Raw genomic sequence first — 26465 nt, 5'->3', positions numbered from 1 at the left:
AGGGTTTGTCAACAGGGTAAGCCAACAGTTATGGCTTCCCTGATTATACTCTTCAGCAGTGACAAGCAAGCTTCTGTTTAAAGGCTTCCCAAGCCAGAGATTGCATCTGTTTCTTTGTTTTCAATTCCCAATGGATCTGTGTGCTGTTAATTTACGTAACCACTTTCTAGGCTCACCTGTGCAGGACCACAAAGTCCTGTAATCCCCAATGCCACACGTCAGTGGTATTCTCGGGGCTGTGGAAAAGGTTTCTGCGTGCATTAGTCCTACTGCTCATCATTTCATTTGATGTTCCTAGTTCTTCCTCAATACTTAACAGGTAAAACCCATTCCCAAATCATCTTCCACCTTACTTTTAGACAGATCTCATTTGCTCAGCTTCTTCCCTGCAAAGGCCATTTCATGTCCCTGATCACTGCCATTTTTTTCCTCTGCACCGCTTCTGCTGCTGACAAGTGCTTTAGAGATCAGAGCGCCAAGACTGCAAGGACTGCCTGGGACGTGAGCGCTGCACAGATTTACAGTAGGGCAGAGGAACGCTTTTTTAATCACCCAGACCCAGGAATACAACCTTGGCTCAACCTCTGCTGCTGCCTAACCTGCTGAAGGAGCTTGCTCCACTGTTCTTTTGAGGCCAAATAATGAGGAGCACGACGACCTGCTGTTAGTCATTTCTTCTTCTCCATCCAACAGTGGAAGCCTGGGGAGTGGTTTGGGAGGTCCTGTACCCAACCCTGTGGCCCATCCAGTTGGGAACAACACAAAACAGTAAGATGAAAAGCATCACAGTATATAAGGAGGCAAAGCACAATCCTGCCAGTTTGTGCAGTCATTGTGCTCCACTGTCTCCTAATGTTTGGCTTTGAAATGCTAATCTTCTTTTAAAGTAGGTAATTTTCATGTAACTTCTATCTACAAGACTCAAAGAAGGTGTTTATTACAATCCTGCCTGTCCTGGGGCACAGGTAATGAATTACAGAGCTTTTCCCTGACCAAAATCCAGCCTGGCTCCTCTGCATTAAAGCTGTTCCCAGCCTCAATGGGAACAGGGGTGGCCGAGGTTCGTGCAGTCCATGACCCGGGGAGGTGTCAGGTGCAGTTCCCGCATCATCATTTCTCCCTGGGACCCTCCACTGCATCGTGAATCCCCGAGTATACCCAACATCTGTGCACATCTGGACCACTGAGTGCTGGCAGGGGGAAGAGGGCTGCCCCAGGTACCGCGGTGGCTGCCCTTGCTCCTCCTCGCCATTTGGGCTAGCGTCCTGGTGTGCTGCAGGGCTGGCGCGGCACCTCTCTGCCACACACCGCAGCTCATGGCCGAGCACTGCCCAGACGTGTCGGGGTGCCAGCAAGAGGCTGGGGAGAGGACTAGCAGAACCAGCCAAAGGACGGGCTTTGGGAGGAGCGGGAGCCCGCCCTGACCTGCAGCCTTGGGGCTTTCACTGGGCTGTGCCTCCTGCAAGCCAACAGTCGTGCCACGAGCACCGGGAGCTGTGGTGTCGCAGTTGTTTCTCTTTGCTTCATTGCAAAAGCAGGATTTGCATGCCGTATGGCTTGGGAAACCTGGCAGAGCAGTGTTGGTGACTGCATCGCAGCCCTGCCCGTCGGCTGGGGGGAGCTGCTCGGTTTCTATGTAACAGCCACTGCTGCCATGTGGATGCTCTGCTGTGCCCTGCACCCAAAAGCAGATCCATCCACGAGTGCAGCAAGCAGCATCGATCAGAGCATCGCCAGAGCAGCTTGCACAAGCCCAGGTAATACTTTTAATTGGTGTCCTAAAAGCCAGCTCTCCATGAGCAGCATGCACCGGCCTCGTCTGAATATTGTTTTTCCTGGGGGTGTTGGGCATGCCAGGAATGTGTCAGAGTCAGACCTCTGAGCACAACGGGTAATGTTTGTCCGTAAGCATCTGGAGTCGATCTGTCTAGTAGCTGCTCAGCAGGGCACTTAGTCACCCGGAGAGTGCTTGAGAAGGAGCTTCAGTAGCAGGGGTGGAGCGGGGCTCCGTCAGGCTTGGCTGGCTGGGGAGGCACTGGCGAGGCTTGGGACATGCAAAGAGCCAGCCCCAGGCTCCCCAGCAGCGTGGGGGATCAAAAAGAGAGGGAAAATGAGATTTGTAAAGCCGGTGTCCTACGAGCACCCTGCTTTGAAGGGCCACTCCCAAACCTACGAGAGGAGTGATGAAAGCCGGTCTGCATGTGGGAGGCCAGCGGCAGTATCCGCAGCGGGCACCGAGGCTTGGGGAAGGCAAACACTGATGTGCTTTTCATCGGAGCTGAGATTTGCACGCATGGTCCAGCTGCATATGGCGAATCCCATGGCGTTTCCCACTCCGTGCATCGCGGGGCTTCGAGGAGGAGCACAGGGGTGTGGGGCTGAGGCCGCCCTCCCCTCCCTGGAGCAGAGCCGATCCCTGCCCTGCATCACCAGCAGCGCGAGGAGAGCTTTCTAGATGACTTGGCATGCTGTCCTGTTAATAATAGAAAGCGGGGCTGCCTGGATTCTGTGTTCTGGTGTGAATTATGCGCACAAAATACAATTTGCTTTGCTAATGGTTTTTTGCCGTTTTGGTGCTGGGGAACTTTTCAGAAATCATTACCATGCGCTCAGCTCCTTATATTTTTCTCTCTCTTCTCAGGCAATTTGTCAGAAGGGATTTTTTGACAATTTCACTGAACCATGCTTGAGAGCAGGTTAACCCCTCAAGAGCTTAGCGCATTCTCCTCTCCTTTCCATTGGCTCAGACTGGTTCGTTACTGCTGCCTTTATTAGGGGCAGTGGGGAGCTGGATGGATAGGTGGATGCATGGATGGGTATCTGTTCATGGGGCTTGTACTCAAAATCCTCTTTGACATCCCCTGCCCATCCAAATTCTCAGCCAGCCAGGTAATGAGAGTCTCTCCATTCCTCAGGGACACCTCAACAACAGGATAATTGCAGCGATACTGTTAGTGATGTCTCCAAAAGCACTGAACCATGGAGCATCCCTGAGCTAGGTATATGCTGCCAGAGTTTCCAGGTAGGGGCTGGTCTCCTGAGCACCAGTTGCATCCCAGCTCCTTGGGGAGGTTGGCCGTGGGCCATGTGGAAGAGCAGACCTCCCCAGTTCTCATCCCCCAAAAACTCTTATGAACCATGCATGTGTCTCTTCTCAAGAGATTTTTAGGAGGTGTTGGAATGCCAGGGTGGAAATGGAACTTCAGACATCTGAAATGGAAAAGGCTTTGGGGCTATCCCAATCACTCTGTTTTTCCTAACAGCTTTTTATCCCTTTGGGGCCTACAGTTGCTGGATGACTCCCATTGCTGGGAAGCAGACCTGCAAACCTCTCTCAGCCTCTGTCCTACAGCCTCAGACACATTCAGGGGTGTCACTACTCCATGCAGGAGCAGGCTGTTCCCCTTGGGAACATACAGGCCACTCCACGATGCTGAAGTATCTGATGGGGATGGAGGTGGTCAGTGAGGGAAAGGGCTGCTGAAAGCCTTCTGGAGCCTAGCCAGTCCATCTGTGAGCTGTTGTATCTGCTCTTTGGAGAGCCCAAGGCAGAGCAGCTGGGAATGCCGGTACCCTGCATGCCACAAGTGATTCTTCATCATGGAGGGAAGCAAGGATTTCACCTGTATTACTTTGCCTGATAATTAAGTGGCTGTCTCAGCAAAGTCTTCTGTCACACGTTGCACGCTGCTGAGGATGTTCTTCCAGAGCTGCGGCTGGTGCTGGGGCTCCCGCAGCCATGCCACTGTTGTTTTAGAAGAGCTTGGTTTGTGCCACAACCTCTTCTGGCTTACTGAGAGCAAGTTGCAGGGAAATGTGTTAGAAATCTTCCTCAGGCCCTGTCCTACATCTGCAGGAGCTGTGTTCAAACATGAATTCCCTTTGAGCACACACGGACACTAAAGCCTATATACCCTGCCAAATTTATTTGCATCCACACTACCATTGTCAAATTTTGCAAGCTAAGCAGCAGGGCTTGGACGAGTTTTGAGTGACAAGAGAACATCCCCAGGAGGACACAGATCCTGGGGTGGGTAATGGTCTGCAGTGAGGACACATTCAGCCTCACAGTTGCTACATCTTTGATTGTGCTATTTTTAGGTGAGGGTATGCCTTACCTGAGCAGGGCTATTAGCCACTGTGTGGTGGCCAGAGCTTGGGTTGGCAGATTCTCTTCTGCTGCCTGAAATTCCCCTGTCGTGCTAGCTGGCTGTAGCATCCCTTTTGCTCCCTAAGGCTGTTGCAGAGCCTCTGCAGAAAGAGCTGCTATGCCCTGCCCCACTGCTCCTGTGCCAGTCTGCTAAGGGCTCCTCCAGGACAAAAGCAATCTTTTGTTATTACTCATTATTCGGTTTCTTTCTGTCACCTAGTAAGCTTATTTTCAAATAAGAAACAAATGAGGTTAGTTTGGATATTGATTGCTGAAGTCTTCCCATTGAGAGATGTTTATCATCTCCAGTGGGTGCTGCCAGGCACAAGGTCTATTAATTGTTTCAGTGATTCCTGCGCTGTTGGGAGCTGGACTGAGATGTGCTGGTGTGTGTGTTCAACCACTGGGTCTGCTGCAAGTGAAGCACTGGTGTTTATCCTTGTGGGTCCTTGAAACCCTGTGTCCTGCATGGCTCCTCATGTGTAATTGCTAATGGATCCACCTCAGCCACCACCTCCATGGTGGGTTAATTGCCTGGATTTCTGCTGAGCTGAACACACTTCACTTACCTGAAGATGCTACGTATTTATTTTACAATATCCTTTCCCTATCACCTATTATTATATCAAGTGTCCTTCTCATTTGTGTACTCCATAATCTCAGTATTGTTGGAGATTTAGCCTTTGAAAGCCTCTCTGGTACCTCATAAGCTGCGCAAAGCCAGGCGTATCTAAGGAAGTGCCTGCTGGACTGCAGTGTGATGGGGAGGTACCTGATATAACATCAGATAAGACTGCTGTCAGTATCATAGCATCTGCAGCTCCCTCAGCTACCTCTATCCTGCACTACCATCTCACCCGTTTCCCATTACAAATTAATCGGTTAACCTCTCTGTGATCACAGCTACATTTATGAAAACCAGTCCACAACACACAAATTTCAGTTTGTAACCCTATCAGAGCAGTTTTTCTGATACTGCTAAGGACATGAAGCTGGGCAGTTAAATGAGCTGGGAAGCCTATCACTTCGTGAAAGCATCTAAATATCTGTAATGTCACTTTGCTAAAGCATCACTTTCTGAAGTGAACTAAATGTCTGTGATGTCAGCTCTTGGAGGACAAATTCTGTGTTTCTTCTTTTATGAACTCATTTCTTAGAGATGGTTGATGCTTACTTTTCATCATTTGCTGTGGCCCGTTGAACCTACCACCCTCATATGTGATCCCTCCAATGAAATGTCAAGTGTCTTGTACAGTTCATGAGCCCCCAATGGGCTGAGCTGTCCCAAATGGCCTTTGGAAGGTCATGGACTTGCCTCCTTCAATGGACAATTTGCACCCCAGCAAGGTGAGAATCAATTAGGGCACCCAGCTTGTTGAAAGATTTACCCAAATCAATCAATCAATCAATCAATCAATTCAAAGGTTTCAAACACGCAGTTAAAGGCCAACTGTGTCTTCAAATTCTAAGTGAAATAAGCTGGATTGAATCCTTGAAAACACCACTTAGGCTAAAGGAACTTATGAAACTGGTCAGCACTAGATTTCCTGTGCAGCTCATAATGCCAAAAATATTGTTTGGGTTTTTTTTAAACTTGGAAAGGCAAATAATTTTAAATGTGCTAAACCTTTAAATTAAACTAAAGAAATTCAAAGAAATACCTCTGCTGTTTCTGGAGCCAGAGCATTACAGTTGTCTGTAGCCCATAACTAAACCCTCAAAAAAGAAGTGGGGGAGGTTGCTGTCAAAGCCATCGATACTTATTGCAGGTATCCCTTTGCCACTTCTGCCCTGGAGGACACAAAGCACCACAACATGCTCCAGGCTGGCTTCAAACTAAAAGCAGTCTTCTGACCCACTTTCATGTGCTTTTGGGTCAGTCCATCTCTTGATTATGCTGCCACAACACAAGTGTCGTGGGTGGGAGAAGGACACGAAGATTCTGCTTTTTTCCTGCAAAATGCAGATCTCGTTTTTCACACTGCAAAGACGTACTTGCGGTTGCATCCTCAGTCTGCAGAACAGTTTCCACAGCTTACTGCAAAGCTGAGCTGATGCTCATATTCCTGGAAATTAGACTACATATATTCCTTAGCACGTACCATTGGGACATAGGGTTAAGAGACCAACTTTGTCTGCAGCTCCTATTTTGCAAGCTCTTTAGCTGATGCTAATGGTGGCACCTCTGCCTCCACCTGCTCCTGCCTCCTCGGATTCCTCCTTGTTCCTTCCCGGCTGTCTTCTCAACCCCCTCCTTTTAAACATATGGTCATCTCCTATGTCACTTACCTTTGACCACCAAGGCGGTGTGGCTGGGCACCCCTTACAGCTCCTCCTTTAAATCTGCTGTTCCTTGGTGCCTGGTTGTCCAGCCTGCTCCAGCTACCTAGCCCCAGGTCCTCATTAATTTGAGTGTCACCAGAGCAAGCACCTGAAAGAGGAACACTTTCTGTCCACCCATCCATCTCCCTCTCAGAAGTCCTTTTCCCTTCACCTGCTGGAAGTTCCTCCAGCCCTGGCTCCCCGAGGTAGCTGTGAGTGTCAGCCCACTGCCCTCTGCCAAGCAGCTGCTTCCACCCGTGCTGACCCTCTGCACACAAGCTGCTGAGTTGCAGTCAGGCGTTTGTCACATAACATCTTGATTACTGTCACTTCTGTGATCTTGAGAGTTGCTCCTAGCCATGTCCCACTCCGTTTGGTTTCTGTTGCATGCTTTGCGACCTGCACGTGCAGAGATAATCACATCAGTGAGCACGGGGACAGCCCTAAGGACTCAGAGCAGAGGTTTCTCTGGCCAGGCAGCAGCCAGAAGTGGGTGATTAAGTGAGAATGGGAGAAACTGGGGTGCTCCCTCCTCTGGCCATCTCAGCCCAGCTGTCCCAGGTTTCCCATGCTGAAGGCTATTCCAGAGAAGCGTGTTTGATAGCTGTGGGCAGAGCTGCTCTCTGTGGGTTTCTGAATGCATCCGATGGCAATGAGTTCCTCGATGTGATAATGCACCACAGGAGAAGGTACTTCCTTTTGTTTTTCTTAAATGAGTTGTGGGATAATTTCATTTTGTTCGTACATAATGAGAAGTCGTGAATAATCACTCAGTAATCACTTTCTCTGTGCTAGTCATGGCTTTACAAAACTCTAATCACATCCCTCTTTAGTCATCTCTGTTGAAGGCCAGAGCTCTTATTATTTAGTTTCCTTACAAGAAAACGTCTATTCTTCCAGCTGGGGATGATGCCCCCCTTGTTTCCACGCTCCCTGATGCTCCCAGAGCCACTGCACCCTCGGCATGCACCCACCCACAGTGCTTCTCCCCTTTCACCCCAGGCCTGGCCCCACCAGCCACCCTGGAGATGTCATAGGTCCAGCTGGGCACTGGTCTGGGGTGAACCCCTCAGTTCTCTTGATGGGAGAGTCACAGCAGAGCCCAAGGTGTTCACCCCCGACCCGTGTCTGTCTCCCAGGAGGGACCTGTGCCCAGGCAGAGATACAGAGCTTGATCCCAGAAGCTGTGTCTCAGGAGGAACATGAGGACAGAGCAAGGCATGGTATGTCCCCAGGTACCATCAGCAATGACACGCCCCACAGCATTGCCTTCACTGCCACTGCTGATGGGAGAATTTGGCCCCCCCTTCACCCAGACACTGCCATAGCCAGACAAGGAGGCACAGGTCATCTCTCTGGTCATCTCTGGGTCTCCAAACACAGCAGAGGGAGGGTGATTTCTGGTCCAGCTCCACAGGGCACAGCCGCAGCAGATGTCAGGAAGGGGAGGAGGACCGGCAGCTCTTCCATCCAGAGAGGGCTGTGGCCCCAGCCTCAGGCGCACACACAGAGACAGTGGGCAAACCTGGAGCCAGCTGCCTGCTGCTCCAGCAGGACTGGGGATCTGCATGCTCCATGGCTATGACCAGTACCTTCAGAGAGGACAATGGCTTGGAAACATGCCTTAAGTGGTTAATAAAAGAGCATTTGCTCCACTGAAAGGGAGCACTATATCTCCCCTTGGGGGAATTTTCTTTCCCTCTCCTATGGGGCAGATGTTTGCCCTGGTGACATTCCCCTGTGGAGGGGTGACACAGCAGGGACAGCACTAGAGCCTGCAGACAGTCCAGCCTGCACAAGAGAACAAGTCTGTGTGTGGAGAGTACCACAGGAACTGCAGCTTTCACACCAAGGAAAGTTTGCTGGGAATATTCATAGTGGTTCCTGTTGTGTTGCCTGGGCCATGGTGTTTTGCAAGGCAACCTCATGGGCATCGAAGGGGGAGCAGGACCGGAGGGGATGCTGTCGGAAGGTAGTATTGCGTGTGCGTGGGAGAGAGAGGCGCTTTTGCGGGAGAGGCATTTCTTCGATGTGGAGATAAGTGTGGGTGTGAGGGGAAGTGCTCGTGTTGCCCATGTGGGAGGAGGAACAGCTCGCGTCCCCTCTTTGCATGCAGGGGAGGCTTTCCTGGGCCAGAGCAGGAGAGTCTTTGGGGAGCTGGTAAGGACTGAGTGGGTCGGAGGCATAGGGGCACCAGTGGTGGGGCAGGAGGGGTTGGGAGTGCTGTGAGGGGAAGGTACCTTTGGGGGTTAAGGGATGTGTGAGTGGGCATGACATAATGGTGAGGGTGATGCCCAGGACATGGGCTGGTGGGGTCAAATCTGAATGGGAGCACACAGCACCCATGCAAGCTCACAGGCACTCCTGCAAGCGGGAGGGGGTCAGCAGGCAGCTACCCTCAGGGCTCAGCCAAAAAGGGACACTTCAGTGTTAAGGTTTGGGTATGCACAGCATTAAGGTCTGGCTCTAAAGGGGACATGAGGGCTGGGGTGAAGGGGCCCTGCCAGCACAGCTGAGGGGTGGGATGTTTGGATAGCCCCTGTGCAACCGTGCACTCGTAGCCAGAGGAGTGCCCTAGCAGAAGGGCTCAGTGCTGGTGATGGGATTTTTTGGCAATGGTCAGGGTCCCCAGACTGCAATTTTGAGGAGCCTGGGATATCCAGGAAGATGGGCTGAGCTGGGATTATTTATCTGCCTGCCCATCACAGCAGTTGCTGGTGGCTATCAATGCAGAATCAATAGTGCACTACAAAGCCCAGAGCTGACTGTGGGGAATTTCTGGTATTTCTCCTCATGCGGGATAACAACTGTGTCTAGGACTGGGTTTTTGCTTGGGTTCTTTTTTTTTTTTTAATTTTATTGATTTCCTTTGTTAGCTTAGCCAGTAACTGTTAATGGGATGATCAGTGTTGGGCTCTGTTGGGTAAGGGAAGGAAAATGATAGGGCTTGTTCGAACATTGTGTCCTCGGCATGCTCTCATGGTGGAAAGGCAAAACTGTAAAGGTCAGGCAGCCTCTGCATCCATCTGCCTTGTCTAGAGCCTCTTCCCGCTGCCAGGCAGGCTCCTGCCGCTCCCTGGGCTCTGTCATCTGCACTGTCCTGAGCGTGCCACTGTCCCCACAATGGGCTGAGACATTGTCTTTAGCAGAGCTGGGAATGGGCCCTTCACTTCACCGAGCATTAAATCAGAATAAGGGCTGGAGCCAACACAGGGGGTTGAAGCCAGGACTGATGTGTCGCTGTAGCTGGTACCAGAAGGGACTGGGTGCCTCCCCACCAGCCATGTCCTGGGAGCAGAGACATCCTGCGGGGATGGGCAGCAAGGATTTGGGATGCTCTTATCTCTGAACCACCCCACAGGTAGACAGACTGCTCCATGCAATGATAAAGGCTGTTCACATCAGGTTGAGTAATAGGTGTAAATGAACCCTGCTTTCCCTGTCTCCCAGGCCAGGACAGTATTTTAACTCACCCTCTCCCCAGTACAGTGTGCTGTGCAGGGTGAATGCAAACCTCTGATCAAATATTCCCTCCTTCTCCCCCCATGAAAGTCTAAAGTGCATCGTCAGTCAACAGATGACTGAAATTTCGTTTTCATCAACCGACAGGCCAACGCAGACAAGACCTCAAATGTTAGTCAAAAGCAAACACCAAAGGGCAAAGTCAGAGCTGGGTGGATTTGTTTGCAGAGCCTGGAGACTGAGGTCTCCCGGGGAGATTTTGGGTGCAGGGATGCTGCAGCAGATGAGGTGCTGCCCAGCAGGAGGGTCCTGGTGCTGTGCAAATGCCAGCAAGGGAAGGAAGCATGATGCACAGCCCATGGAAGGGAAGAGGTTGCTGGAGAAGAGGGCAAAATCTGCCATTTTTTGCCAACAGAGGATGTGAGACAGCAAGCAGCAGGGCCAAGCTCTGCTGTTCGGGTCCCAGGAGGTCCTGGGAATCCGGGATGCTGCCCCTTTAAAACGTGGGGAGAAAAAGACGCAAATGAGGAGCCGGCTGAAAATTAGTAGAGCAGAAAACTCCAAATGATGCAAAGCTAATTCCTTAAGTGTCAGACTGGCTGCCAGACCCTCCGCTTCTCAGCCCCCTGGCCCCGCAGCACCCCCAGGCAAGTGCGGGGAACTCCCCGGGCCATTTGCTGCCCCCCGGCCCTAGATCTAGCCCCCCCCCCGGACACCAGCAGCCCCCTGGGTCGGTACATGCCACATGTGTGGGCTTCTTTCCCCAGCTGCAACCCCCAGCAGCCCCGCAGCATTGCCCCTGCCCAGGTGAAAGGGCAGGGGAAGTTTTTTAATATACTTTTATTGGTCTGTAAATTTCTTTTCTTTCCCCACTGGCTTGGATCGATGTTTGCAGTTTACTGAAGTCCCAGGCACACAGATTAAATCCTCTCCCTCTATTACACTAGATGGGCTTTTATTCTCCCTCTGATCACTCGGAAATAAACACAGTGCGAGCGAGCGGGAGAGGGGGGGAGGCGGGAGGAGGGGTGGGGGATAACCAATTTCAGACCTGTTTATTCCCTACCAACCTCAGAGCTCACAGTCATTAAACAAGTCACTTAGTCTGCAAGCTGCTGTATCCCCTGTCCTCCGCTCCTCCTGCCTTCCCCTTTCCCCTGCCCTCCTGCTTCCGCCCTCCCTCCGCTTCCCTCTTCCCTTCCCCTCTTCTCTTTCCCCCTCCTTTCCCTCCCCCATTATTTTTAGAAGAACAATAATAATTAGGCAGAGCAGCCTCTAACACAATTGTTTCAGCCTGAACAGGCAATTAGGACAGGCAGAGTGAGGCTAATGAACGGTGCATTGGTTCCCCCCCCAGTCCTGCTGCCTGGCCCCCTCTGTCCGCTCCCCACGTCCCCGCAGACGTGTGGATCCGCTCCCGAGCCGCCTTTTCTAACGCGGGCAGGAGCTGGCAGGCAGCGCGGCCCCCCAAGGCCACGGGGAGCCGAGCCGTGATGAGCTGGGGAAGGGGGGACGGGAGCCGAGCGCATGAAGCGAAGGGTGATGAATGGGAGCTGGGAGCTGCGGGCAGGGGGATGGGGATGGAGATGGGCTGCAGCCGAGCTGCCAAGCTGCGACTTTGGCAAGGGGACTTGTCTACAGAATAAGAGTGACGGGCCGTGCGCGGCCCCGGGCCCTCTCGTGTGCAGGGGAGCGAAGGCAGGAGCCGGGCATCTCCCTGGGGCTGGGTGCAGGCTGGGAGCAGGAGCTCCTGGGTCCGGCTGTGCAGAGGGGAGGGCAGGAGCAAGGACTCTGGTGTTACCCCGTCGTGGGCAGGGATGGGGTATGGGGCTGGGAAGGGGAAAGGGAAAGCCTGCATCATGTGGCACATGGAGCGCAGCGTACCGTGCCCCTGGTGGGGGGGACCGTAGGACAGTTGGCCCATAGGACCGCTGGCCATAGGACTGGCGATCCTCTGCACGGATGCCCTTGTAATGACTGTTCCCGGAGACTTGGTGTGGTACCCAGGGCCAAGCAGCTGCACTGAAATATTCATGCCAACCTCACTTTGAAGACAGCATGATTTCTTGGAAACTTGCTGTGCGTCTTAAATGGAGCTGTCTGCTCTGCATGGCTGCCTGGGCATGATGGGAGCAAGCGGAGTCCTGCAGGGCTGATGAGATGCTGGGAAGCAGGAGGAGCGTCCGCTTTTGGTGTGTGGCGTTCACACCCTCGAGAAGGATGCGGAGCATGGCCCATGCAGATGATGCCCCAGAGGGACAGAGGACCAGCCCTCGGGGTGGCCACGCTGCCATGGGGACAGTGCAGTGCCATAATCCCATCGCAGGTGATGTCCCGGGAGCAGCTGGTCCCCAAGTTAGGATATGCCCAAAACTGACAAGACTATGATGTGGCCATGGTGCTGCGATGATGCGGCAGGCGGTGCCAGGGACATAGGTGCCACAGCGACAGGGTAGGAGGTGATGGAGAGGGAGGTGGCAGGTAACGTGGAGGTGTTTGCGGCAGACTTCCCTGGCAGGTGATGCTGGAGGTGTTGATGCTGTAGCTGCAGGGTTCTAGGGCACTGTTACATGGCTGAGGAGCTGCCTTCTGCTCTGTGCTCAGGAGGTTTGGATACAAGCCCAGTGCTTAGCCCATCTACTTGTATAGGGTACCAAGAGATGTCCCCAGCACAGAGCTGATGCTTATCCCTGGTGTTCCCCCAGCTCTGTAGCCTGATCCGAGTGTGGGGCCACGGACATGGGTGTGCAGTGGGGAAGGGGACACTGGGGACTCTGGGTGCTCTCACGGATACCATGCTCTGCTGTGGCTCCAAACAGGCATTGGACTGCCTCAAACTCAAACATCCCTAGTTTTACTGAAGTGATGGGACCTTTTGGCCCCCAACTGCTCAGCATACAAAGGTAGTGTAACATGCAGTGGCACCCCAAGCAGGAAAACAGAAAACCTACCTTTCTGCCTAGTCAGAAAAGCCTGAAAGCTGTCTTTGTACAGCCTCGTGTTCTGCAGCCCACCATAATGTATCGCAAATCCCAATGTAATTTGCTGTCCCTCAGGCTGCTCGGTATTACTGCTTTCCAAATGTCTCTCTCCCAGTCTCCATGGTGTTAAATTATATTTCCCCAGCTGGATTACTTTGCATTTGTTCAGAATGAATTTCATTTGGCTATTTCCTTCCTATGCCTGACCCCTCTTTCCCAGTGCATTATCTTTTAGCTCTTTGTCCTCACCAGGATTTGCAGCACCTTCCCATTTCATATCCTCTGCAAATTTAATTAACATGCTCTTTACCCTCCCTCTTTCAGATCAAATGAAGATGTTAAAGGAGAGCAGACCTGGCACAGATCTAACCACTAACCACTAACAACAATACAAGTACCTTGCACTTAAATTATGCACTTTCCATCAGAAGATTTCAAGGGCCTTTGCTGAACTGGATAAGTATAATTATTAAAGCTGGGAACTCCACTACAGTGGGGAATTAAATATTTGAGGTCTTCCTGAGGACATGTCTTGTTGACTGTTGTGTTGCCATAGACCTTTACAGTCTTGGGATAGATGTCCCTGCAGTGTTGTGCCTGTCATGCTGCTCTGGCCCCATGGACACAGAGGTCCCTGGACAGGGGGTCCCTCTAACTGGAAACCCTGGGTTCAGAAGAAGCAAAGCAGGGACCTGGCAGCTGGCTCAAAAGCGTCTTCTGGTTTGATTCCAGCAAACAAATCGGTGACAGGCTGAAATTTTGCTGAATTAGGAAATACTCACAAGATGCTTCAGTCGTTGTCTGTAGTCATGCAATGGGAGAACAGAGGCACAGAGGTAATGGTTAGTGTGTTAGGCACACGGGCTGTGATTCACCTGCCTTTGAGTGACTGAAGGAGGAATGTCCAGGGCTGCTGCTGTTGGAGCAAGAGCAGCCCCTGTGAAGGGTCACTGCCCTGACCTCCCTTGGGCTGGGAGGGATTCCCCTTGGGCAGGGATGTGTTCTGAGGATGTGTGAATCCCACTTAGTTTTCCCTTAACCACAGACTGGAGGCTTCTCCCCTCCTCCTGCACACTGCATGGGGAGCATGAGCTGGTTCTTCCCATAGGGATAGTGGGGGGCCACCCCCACCAAAGAGCCTCTCTAAAATCCTGCTTTGGCTTCATCTTAATAGCAACATGCAAGTGTGTGGTAACTTGAGCTGAGTCTAAAAGGGTTTTGTAGGACACGGTTACCAAGTTCTTTACAAGGGAATGGCCTTTTTTTTCTGTTTTCCAACATTTAACAACTAAATGTTCTCATCTTGTTAGTGTTACCTTGATGATGAATAATGTATACTGCTCCTGCTCTGTGTGATACTGTATTCTTAAATCTCTGTTGCATTATGTGCCTGCACATGCAAGCACACAAGCCTACTATAAAATTTTCTGCCGCGACCTCCTCCAGCTAAAACAAGCACAAGAGCTGCTGCTGAGAGGAACGACGCGTCAGGAGCATCCTGGTAGGTGTCTGCCCTGAAAAGGGGTTTTACTGTACTCACTGCTCAAACTTTCTCATCTTTGTATTGTATGAGGCAATACAAATTGTCCTCAGACCAAAGGAACTGAGTGTACAAGTTGCTGAAAGCAAAACCCCATGGATACAGCTTGGGTGCAATGGAGAATGCAGCAGCACGGAGGACCCAGCATCTCTGCAGAGCCTCTTCCTAACACTGGACAGCTTGCCCAGGGCTGGAAAAACCTGCAGATTGCTCTTGGAAGATGCTTGCATGACCTTTCCTTTACTTGGCTGGAAGTTGTGCTTTCCTGGTAATGTCCACAGTCTCCCAAGGTCTGCTGCTGCCCCAGGCTCTTGCCTTGCAGGAGAAATTCTATTATTCAGTGGCTGTGGAGTGCCTGAGCCAGGCATTAGTCCTTCTGATATTTTTCTCTCCTGATAAGTCGGCTCATATCCTTGATTTTCACAGCAATATTTCAGAGCGGCTAAGCAGGAATTCAACTGCTGTTTATAACATAAGGAAAATAAACCCCAATGCCATTTAAGGAGAATATTGATATGGCACTGAATGGGGGTGAAGGGACCGTGAAATCCCAGCTGGAAATTGGTAGCATCTTTCTAGCACTGGAGCAGTGAGCTCCCAAACTGCCTCCTCCTAAGAGGAGTGGGATTAAGAAACCAAATTTCTCTTATGATAAACCATCATTCATCCAGGAAAGAACTGAGCTGACACTGTGTGCTGGGAGCTGAATTTTGCAACCTTGGGAGCCTCTGGCCTGGCTTTCTGGGTCAGATCTGCCCCAGGTAGTTCCTGTGGCAGTGGGCTCCATGCCCTGACACTGCTAACTAATGAGTTAACCATTGACTAGCAACTAGTATTCCCATTTCTCATTTCTAAATGAGTTTCCTTGCTCTATCCCACTAAGGAGTTGGGACCCCTTGCTATTTTCTCTGCCTCTGCTTAAGCCAAATGGAAGTGGCACCCGGACTTTCACTCAGGAGTCATGGCAATGAATCAAAGAGTTCCTGATGAGAGCAAGTCGCCCCAATTTTCCACCCAATATGCACCTCACACGCATTTCCAGTGCAATCAATTTTCTTCGTGTTCACAATATCCATTCTCATCTGCACGGAACACGGAGCAGGATGGCAAGGGCCACTCTGAGATGCATGCTGCGCTGGAGATGGAAGATAGCGTGTATGCCTGCACATCAAAGTCAGGATTTTCTCCCTTTCTTGCTGTTCTTTGCACAATTTATTATCAGAGAGTTGTGCCAGTCTCCTGCGTGTTGCCTGTGTTCGTATACACGCATTCAGCCACAGCTGCGTGCAGCCATACATGCACATGCTGTCAGCGAGCTGAGAAAGTTACTGCTGCTGGATTTGATTAATTCAATCCAGGTAAGTCATCTTGGCTGTGAATTGTCCCCTTCTCAGTGCCAAATCTGCCTGGCTAGGATATCACACCTCAGGAGCAGCAGCATCTAGCTCCTCCCAGACCTGGAGGCTGGGAAACACATGTTGCTTGGCTGGCTGTGGGAAATGCTCACTGTGGTGCGGAGGGTTTGCCTCCGAGAGGAGGGAGGCAAATTGGAAATGAGGGGGCTGGGAGGAATGAGGTGGGGAGCACAAACATGTCTGACAGCTATGCAATGGAAGCTGCCGCTTGTCGGGCGAAAAGTGGGCAACCTCAGTTCTGTGTAAATCTCTCAAATTCTCAGTGCCGTGAATTTCATTTTGTCCTGTTAAATTATTAATCTAGCAATAAAACTAACCCCCTTATCCATGCCTCAAAGCCCCAGTCAGAGCCTCATGTGGCTTTTATCTCCCACTACATCATGAAGGAGCCAGAGCGCAGGCAGGGAACAAAAGTGACGGGATGGTCCCAGGGGAGAGAAAGAGAAGCTGGATGCCCTCCTGTCCCTGAGCTGGTGGCTTCTGGTGTCCTGCACCCCAGGAAACCATACAGCAGCTAGGGTACAGCTCGGTCCTGGGAAAGCTGGGATGTCCCAGCAGTGAGGACACAGCCACGTCTTGGCGCTGGAAGCTCCTGCATGCTGTGACTCAGCAGAGTCACCACCATATGGCAGCCGAGCTTTGGGTGCAGCTGGTACCCAGAAGGCACCGGAGGATGGGGGCTTGTGCTACAAAGTGCCTGACGGTAACATCAGCTTGGGGGATCTGGTCCTCACTCCTGCACCTCAGAATGGGGTCGAGGAACTTCACCGGCTCGAACAAGCCAATGCTTTTTTGGCAGTGTGCATTTTATGCCAGCTCGGATCCTTCACCTGGCACTCAGCGTGTCCCTTGGAGCAGCTCTGCTGGTGCAGGTGAGGGACCCGCACATTGTGGTTTGAGTGGGAAAAGGTGGGACAGAGAGAGAGGTGGGGAGAGGGGGGAGACACCTGTAGCCAGCAGGACTACCAGATGACCGATCAAATCAGCAGGACTGCCCTGCATGGAGGGCTGGGGGCCCCTGTTCCATAGAGGGTCCTGGGTGCTTCCACTCAGCCTGGGACTTTCCTCCATTATCCCAGGATTAAGTGGAGCAGATGTCCCTGGGAAATGCAAGGGCAGTGCTGTGAAGCTTCCCAAATGCCCTGGGAATGATAAGCCCTGCTTCTCCAGCAGCTGCAAAGCCCCATGATGCCAAGTGCTTCATCCCTGCTAGCAAGCCCGCATACAGCTGGGCTCTCTGCTGTCCCCACCCTGCTCCTGTCCTGGTGGCCCACTGCTGGACTTTGTGAGAAGCTCTCCGTCCTGAAGCTCCTCTTTCTGTCAGGAGTGAGATCTCATTTTATGAGTTATATGGGAAAAAAAATTACCCTGAAAGCCTAGACAGATACCTGAAAGCATCTGGGTCACCCAAGCTGTTCCCAGATTCTCCTTCTTGCATCCTACCCTAGTTACCACAAAGATGCAGTTGTGCTCTCCCCCCTTCTGAGCACTGCTGGTCCAGCCTGAGTGCACAGGCAGCAGCAGCCCCACAGAACAGCAAGAAGACAGTGCTGTCTCTCCGGAGGTCGTAGATCCCTCCTCGAGCTTGGCAGAAAGAAGTGCTTTTGCCAGGACCTGCTCTGCAAATCTGTTTGAGGAAAGCAGAGCTAAATACTGTCCAGAATGGTGCAGAGCATGCTGTGTGGAGGGGGCACAGCTCTGCCTCCCACGGAGAAGAATAAGCAATATCTGGATTTTCCCTGCGTGGTGCCACTGCTCTGTGGAGGAGGGCTTAGCGGGGGTACTGTGACAACGTGCACGAAGCTTGAGTGGAGAAAGCATCTTTGTGTTAAAAGAAGATGGGAATTTTTCTGGTTGTAGATGGGGAATTATGCATGGGGAGACCAGAATATGGGTTACAGCAGTATTTAGCATGAGCTGCCATAAAGAAAGGAAAATACTGTAGAAGGTAATGCCCAGCAGCAGCATGGCTAGACATTAGTACACAAATGTTATTAGGGAGAATACTGCTTTCATGCAGAGTAGCCCAGGAATGCTAACGAGGGGCTGTGTGAAGTCTCCTCCTTAAGGTTGTGTAGCCTATGAGGGGTTTTTTTTGTTCGAGAAAACCACAGCACAAAGTCTGGCTGGTTCTAAACCAATATGACAGATTTGTCTGAAAGACTGCATAAGGAGAAACCGCTGAAGCCAAGGTCAATAACCAAGAGCCCTTGGTGGGTCCAGCTGACACAGGCTGCCACGACCTCGCTGAATGGACACTTTCTGTGGCAGCGTTGTGGTAGAGCCTCGTGTATGGAGGGGCAGGGGAGAGGGATGCCAGCACCAGGGACTCACCTGACCAGCCTTCCTCACTCCTCCCTTGCAGAGGCTGCAGCATGAGAACTCTCTGTGGGATCTCAGCTTGCCATCTCAGCTTCTTTTAAATGTTGGGGTCAAGATTCCCCTGACCTTCCTCCCTAAGGATGCGATCTGCAGTGCCTATTATGGCATCCTGCTTATTTCACACCCCGGCAGGGAACCGGTGCTGGGTCTTGGCAGGTATTTGCTGAGCAAGAGGCTCTGTATGTGCTGCCTTTTCTTCTCCCATTCTCCAGGTGGTCGGGTGTCCTGCTCCCTGCCTCTCCCTGCCTGCTGGCATCTCAGCAACACTGAGTTTTACACCACCTTCCACTCGCTTACCCCGACTCACCAACATGTCACTTACACCACCATTCATGTCACCTCTGATTCTGGCCCATAATGCGCAGTATGTCACCTCAGCAGAGGATTAACCACAGAGAGCTTTAGAGCCAGCCAAGCAGAAAGCAAAGCATATGTCATCTCTCCTTATGTTTACAGGAGAGAACATCACCTGGCATCACCAGAGACAAGGGCACGTGTTGAGTGATCTCCTCCTTGGGAACCGGCGCTGATGGTACTGCAGCTCCAGCAGTCCAAGGACATCGCCCCAGCAGCCCTGCACGCAGGTCTCTGCCGGTGGAGCCCGTGCACCAGCTGCACACGCAGTCGGGAGCTCACTCCAGCCTTGTGTCAGGGCAGAACTACAACCATTTCCACCGTCCTGGGACTCGGAAGAGGAAAATACATTTCTTCAGGGCACTGCTAGCATAAAAACACCTGAAAGCAGAGCCCAGCCTGATCTATCTGGTCCTAAGGAGACTTAATTGCAGAGCAGTTTGCTGCAAACTTTCCACAAAATGCTCATCTCCTTTGCTGTGTCACCACGTGTTTGGCACTCCTTTTCATCACAATCTTTCTCTTTAATGTCTGTATCTTTTAGAACTGCTTCTCCTGCAGTGTTTTTGCTCTTGTATTTCACACCTCTGGACAGCTCTGGTTGAGATCCTTCAGCATTGCTCCTTCATAAGGCCTGGGAGAGCCGTGGTCCCATTCATCTGGCCAAGAAAGCCATTGTGGATGGGCAGGGAAATGCATTTATCCTCATCTTTTTTAAGATCTTTGGATTCCTGTTGCATATCATACCCTGGCTGGCTTTTGTCTCAGTCACAAGAATACACAGTACCTGAGGGCTCATCTCTCTAGCCAGCTTTTAAAGCATTGTACTTGTCTCATCACCAGCTCACGTCTGCAGGAGCTAGTGCATCAGCGTAATGTGTACTACCTGCCAAGGTGCCTGTTAGTTATCTGCTCCTTCTTCAGTGTCTGCAGTCCCCCCCCACCTCATGCAGTGACAGGCTCTGGGAGAGGGAGTAGTGGAGGAACCTCATCCTAGAGACCAGTTGCCTGAGGGCTGTTTTAATATCCCTGTGGAGCAAGCTGTTCTGCTTTCATTTCTGTCACGGCAAGGGTAAGGAATCTTGCAGGGAACTGTCACCAGCTGCTTGGTGACAGCGGCGTGCTTGCATCCAGTGATGGATCTGCACATGTCCACATGAACATGGCCTTCTCCTCGGTCAGGAGCAGGTGGGGTGACCAGCTCCCCAGCAGAGTAGCACCCTCCCTGCTGCAAGCAATGCCGCTCAGCATGTACCAGCAATCACCTGCAGCTGACAGTGCTGGGGAGAAATGGGCCCATATCCGATTTTTGGCCATTCCCGGGTACTCTCATGCTTGCATGGTGGGCCTTCCACGTTTCCTGTGCTCCTACGAGACCACAAGGTAGGTATCCAGTCAGATGTCAGAGACAGGGCAAGGGATGCTGAACCACATCAGGATTTGGAAATCCTCTATCTGCATGTTAGGAACACTGAATCCAAATTTGAACCTTTCTATCACATACATGTGCTGTTAGTGCCATTACCCAATTAACGGAGGCTCAACATAGCTGAGGACTTTGGGTACCAGAACCAGCCAGAGCTGCTGACCTCCCCAGATTGCACTAAGAGAGGGTAAAGGGGTCCAAGCATGCACACTGGAGAGCATATCTGTGCGCACTGCTTATCCATACATCTCATGCTCACCTTAGGCTTATGCATATGTGTGCCTGCTCACCCTATGGCTTAGGCATATGCATGCATGCTCATCCATTTGAGTGGCTGTTAGGTCTGCTCTTTATTTAAGTGGGAATATGAGGGTCTCTGGGCTTGTAGGAGGTGTCATGGGCTGGGCAGCAGGCGGGAGAGGGTGAGCTCATGCATGCATCCCTGTGCAAAGTGCCTGACACACCTGTAATGAGGATGATTGAAGGCTGAGTGCAGGATGATACAGAACAATATAAGTAAGTGGTTTTAGTGTCAGCAATCTTCAAACTTGCTGTCAAAGGGAACATTTAAACGATTTTCCTGCTACTCCAACGCATTCAGGTTATATTTATACCCAGAGAAAACTGGCGCTATAAATGTCAGGTTTGGAGAAGGGCTGGCTGCATCCATCAGAGGAGGAATTAGAAAGTAAGGAGGAATGATGTATCATTGCCAGGTGACAGACCTGTCTGGAAAGAAAATCCCTGGGGCCTGACCCATGCCACAGTATGCCCCAGGCTGAGGTATCTGCCCTGACACCCTGTGTTTGCACACAGTGGGTAGAGCAGGCAGGGCCCCAAGCTGGCCAGAGTTTTGAGGGGGGAATGCCTGAAGCGTTTAAAAGCCAGCTTTTAGCAGAACACAAGAGAACTATAAAAAATGGTGAGACTTCTGTTTTACTGGAGTGAGAATAAAAATAAAAGAAATCGTAAAGATGCCTTGCCCTGCCCACTGTCCAGGGGGCTTCATGCTTTCTTCTAGGCTTGTTGTCAGTCTAGCAGCTTTCAGTGGTTTCCAGCAACCCTCTATGGTGTCCTCTGGATCTCTTGTCCCTGTCTCCAGCCTGGCTAGGCATCTGCTCCCTGCTCTTACCAGCTAGCCTGCACATCGGGTCCCTCGCCCGCTGGCTCACTGCCCTTGGCCTGGCACTGCCCTTTGGAAAACCCTGGGAACCCTAATGGTCCTGCTGCCATCCCTGCAGCTGGAGGGTGGGTTTGGTCCTTCTCTGTCCAAGGGGATTGGCTTCTCCAGTTGGGTCTCTGCTAAAAGTGCTTGACTCTGTTCCTAGCCACAACACTGCCCAGGCTGTCAAGTTTTCCAAAGTACATGTGGGCAGTAATGGCCCCTTCTCCTAAATTACCCCCTTTCAGGAATTGCCTGTGGAGTGATAGGGTTCCTCCCTTCTCCAGGGTATCTCCATCCAGTTCCAACTACCCTCCATCAGTGTGGACTGCCTGTTCGCCAAAGCAGGGAAAGGTGAGAGACATACACTGGCGAGTCTGTCAGAAAGGGAGGATATTGGGGACTGGAGCAGTACAAAGTGTGCAGCTGTTGGGAGGGTGGAGATGGAGGACTTTTGGCCCTTCTTATCCCTCCAAGGATGGCCCAGCACCTGTTTTGGGGGAGTCAGACCAAGCAGAGTGGTGCAATGTGTGAAGGTATGTGGAGAGGTGAGATACACATGGGGAATTTCAAAAGCTTTATGCAATTCCTGGGATGTCTGCAGAAAGCCAGAGCTTTCAGAAAGTCATTTAGGAACTCTCAGGTAATGAGGGATGATTCTCCAAGAAACATTTGCTGGCCTGGAGCTCTGCCAAAGCAGAGCTATTGGGAAGGTGGACATCCTCCTTGCAGCTGAGAGTTTGGAGACCCCTCTGTGGGAAAGGAGGGTTGGATGCTTTCAGTCTAAGGGCCTTTTCCCAATTCTGACATCTGTTTGATAATTTTGTTCATGCCTAGGCTCTACGATAAAGCCAACAAACTGTAATTTCATTGCACCTGGTGCATGGAGAAGACCTTTTGGTGGTACATATGTTGCAGTATAACAGCATCTAGGAAGTTGCACAGTTCAGATTTTGCTGTTGATGTAAGACGGCTTTGTAAGATGGCACATCTGATGTCAGCACCCGACTGTGGGCCAAGAGCACTGCTGTTCGCAGAGCCCTGATCCAGTACAAACTCTCTCTGATGGTTCAGCTGTTCAAAGCATTCGGTGGAATTTGCTTTTCCCCAGCAAACTTCCTGCCATATCCCATCTTGCCTGCCCTTTAAAGCCAGTGTGTAGCCACGGTGAAGCTGGAATAAATAGCATGTTGTTTGCTGTTGCAAATTTGACAGAAATATGATCATGTATTCAAACATAATCCAGGTCAAATTGGCACTGGCAGGTGAAGCAGTAGCGCACAGCTCCTGCTAAATGGAAGGACTCACTGAAGTTCAGTTAATTGCTGGGCGAAAAATGAAAAATAAACAAGAGAAAAAACCTGACATTCCCAAGAACCTTTCATATATCTGCGGGAAATCATTCCTAGTTCAGTTAACGGGTCATGTTGACAAGTCTAAGAGCAAGAAAAGGTCAGCACTGCAGGGTGTGTAGGAGGGCAGGAGGGGATTCCAGTGGCAGATGCAATGGGAGCTCATCTCTGCCCTGAAACCTCTTCCAGCTTTGCCTCCCCGCAACCATCCCTCCATTGAGCATGTGCTGACACTTGTGCCTCCTGCCTCCGAGCCATCTGCCCTTACAAAATGCTCTGGGAAAGGAGCCCATTCACACTGCTGCCAAATCCTGCGCTTTGTAAAGGCGAAACACAGGTCTGGGTCAAACTGCATCGCTGCAAGACCCTCACCTTTGGTGTGCACCATGTGGACCACCAGACTCGTTCAGCCAGCCTTGCTGCCAGGATGCCCGCGGAGGAATCGCCTCTGCCCACCCTGCACGTGCCCTGGGCACCTCGGCCACGTGTCCTGCCTGCGTCCAGTCCGTGCACCACTGCTGAAACGGTAATAGCCCCTCTCCCATCACAGAGGCAGTGCTGCCAAACTCCCCCAACCAATCCCTTGCTGCTCAGCAAGCTTCACCTGACAAAGTGAGTGTAGCTGAAGTGCATGTGGGTAAATGCTGAATTTGGATGATCAGCTTGAAAAAAAAGGAGGTGAAAGGGTAACTTGTTCAGTCTGTAAGAGCTTGCTGGGGAATAAAACGCTGATTATTGGTCTAGGAACCAAAGCAGAAAGAGATCCAGACCCAGAAGTAGTACATCGGCAAATTCAGAATAGATGTATAGGTCTAGAGGGCAATTAACCACCATGCCTCAGGGCTGTGGCAATTTCCATTTCCTGGTATCTTAACTTTTTTTCCCCAGAAAAAAATGTGGTTTAGTTCAAACAAAATTTGGTTGAGGGAAGTGGCAACACCAGGATGTCCTATCAGCCTTCAATGCTCTGAGTGCATGAAGGCAGTGTGGGCAGGAACACGTGCCCTTGGGCCATCTCTAGATGGACTAATCATCTCTCTGCATTGATCTGGGGTAAAAAAAATCATTCAGAAAACCGGTCATTGTAGTGACTGTTCCCCACAGTTGCGCTGGCACTACTGCCTGGCAGGGAAAGGGGCAGGCGGCAGAGGACTGTTTAAGCAGCTCCTGATGAACGGCCCTGGTAGGTGCTGGGTCCTCTCGCTGCAGCAGCACTGGGCAACAGTAGTTTCATGACACATGGTTTGGGGATGATGCATATCCTCACACTTCATCTGCTTCTTCCTCCCAGCACAGAACATTTTTGGGATATCCATTCTGTGGTGCTGCTGAGTAGGACACAGGACAGGCTGGATGGCACAGTATCTCTCTCCAACAGAGCCCAGAGCAGATGCCAGGGAAGAGGAAAAAAGACCAGGCAAGTACATACAATGTTGCCCTCTAATCACCCCCCATCCTCCCACAGTCTGCAGCCCAGGGACTTCCTGGGCCAGGCATCATTACAGTGTTCATAACCCTCTGTGGACTTCTCTTCCATCCCATCTGCCCTTGAACCTGTGGGGATTTTTAATCTACCACTGTTCTCTAACACTTTGCACTTCCCCTTCACAGGTTGAAATGAATGCACAGCAGGGAAATCAGGAAAGCCGGCCGCTTCTTTTCTGATGCACCATGGAAATCAGATAGGGGACTGAGAAAGCCGAAGGATTCATGGAGCCTGGGAACATTTGCATGGCATCAGATAGTGGAGGCGGCAGAGGGTGGAGAAGGAGGGTTGAAATAAGACCCTGGAGCCTCTTGCCTGGATTCAGTGTCTGTCCGGGTCAGGTTTCTGCTGTAAAAAGCAGAGAAAATTATCCTTGCCCCTTCAGGACAAGCTCAGGAGGAATTGCAGCTCCCACAGAGGGGAGGAGAAGCACCACCCTGCCCCATCCCCAGCTCAGCCACTGCTCTCCAGCCATAGCCCAGGCAGAGGGATGCCCCAAGTCGTATTGCCCACAGCCCTGCCACAGCTCTACACAGCAATGTTCCTCCTGTGGTTCGCTTTTGGGTGTTCTCAGCAACCCCAACCACCCCATCAGCATAAGGAGCTGCAGGGCATCACCCCCATCCTACACTGTGGGAGGAACAGCCTCCCCAGGAGCACTGCAGTGCTCTGGGTTAACCCACATCAGCACCTAGTTTGCTCAGGAGGGGAAGCTGAGCCCACGTCTGTGCCCTCTGCCCAGCTCCCAGGTGGCTGCATGAGAGGATCAGGACCGCCCCCCCCCAGGGTCTTCTCCTTTCACTGCTGCAACTTTGTCCCATTCACAGGGCTTTTGCCTTCCCACTGTCGCAGACAGCTGGGGCACTTCCAGCTGCTACCAGGCAGTCCAGGTCTGCCAGACCTCAGCACGGGGATGCTGTAGAGATTAGTGCTTTCTCCTGACCTGAGCAGCTCACTGAGTCTTATTTTTGTTAGAGAAAGAATGGATTAGAAAGTCATATTTCTTGGTTGTAATCCTATTTCAAAAAATGCTCTGAATCCTGTGTCCCTAAGCAGAGAGGACCTGCCTCAAAGCTTCTTTCCCAAATGATATGCCGGGCACCTCTACCCTTCCCGTGGCTTTTTGCACCAACAAGTACATGCATGTGATAGTGTGTGTACATGTGTGGAAACACCCTCCCTTCCCCTAGGGCTTGGACTGGGAGAAGTCTTCCCGCACCATGGCTCAGCTCCAGTGCTAGTTGGACTGTTATTTCAGGCTCTGTACAGGCACCTGATTCCTACCCATGTCCAATCTGAATAAGAAATGCTGGTCATGCCTTCAGGATCAGTGAGGTGTCTCCCACCCTCTCTTCACCTTCACAAAGCCTCCTGGGTTCAGTCACTTTTTCTTTTTTGTCTCAGTCTTTTGTCCTACATCCTTTGCCTTGCAGCAGCTGAAACATCAGAGGAGCAAAGGCGGAGCAGCAGAGCACCATCCCACCTCTGGACACCTCTCCGGTCTCTCTGCACCCACCACTGCCATTCTCCAAGTATATGTCTCAAGTTTACCTACAAGCATACCCAGCATATGGGTCAGCTCAGGTCTTCACCAGTATGATGGTTTGTGGAAGGGCTCAAATTGCCAGTCATTTGCTCTATCCAAAGGGGAGATATTGGGCTGGAAAAATTAGGAAATTAGAATGTCTTCTCAGCCACAGAACAAACCACAGCATTGTTGGAATTGCAAATCATTAGATGGGGCATGCCTGCAAAGCATTTTCTTAGGCAGGGGGTAGCAGCTCCCAGGATTGTCCCACAAAACCTTTCCTGTCCTGCCCATATTTCTATGCACTTGGGACTGCAGGCTCAGACCCACAGTTTCAGGGATGCTGTGGCAGAGCATCATGTGAGGAGCTCAAAACACTTCCACGCCTCTTTCCACGGACTGCAGCAACCTTTCTTTTTTTTTTTTTGGATGGGGGGGTTAGTACCATTGTTAATCCGTGGGAAGGAGTGTTTTATTTTCCAGTGATCTCCCGCTCTGTACAGTTGACTCGGTGATGTACTGGTGCCATTTAGGAGAGGACACTCCTAGATGTTTCCCTGCTGAGACAAGCCAGAAAGATGACCTAATGGCTTCACACAGCAGCTCACATGCCAAAAATCCTGGTGGTCCCCATTATCTGCCAGAAACCCCTGGATCCAGGAGAATTGCCATGGTGAGACTGGTCACCACAAAGAGAATCCCTCAGGACATGTGGAGTTGTGGGACCATATGAAGCAGACCCATCCACTCAGATTTTGCTTGAACTCTTGTTGCAGAATGCAAACGTGGCAGCACTGGCCCAGAAGTTGTGAAAGCCGGGGAGTTTTCCCCCATCTCAACTGTGCGAAGCCCAGTGGACGTTGCCAGCTGGTCTGGGAAATCTCATTTTTCCACTCCAACTGGGA

Source organism: Haliaeetus albicilla, chromosome 27, assembly GCF_947461875.1.
Source record: "Haliaeetus albicilla chromosome 27, bHalAlb1.1, whole genome shotgun sequence".
NCBI classification, from domain to species: Eukaryota; Metazoa; Chordata; class Aves; order Accipitriformes; family Accipitridae; genus Haliaeetus; species Haliaeetus albicilla.
The sequence above is the reverse complement of the archived record's forward strand: the minus strand, read 5'-3'. Positions refer to the sequence as shown.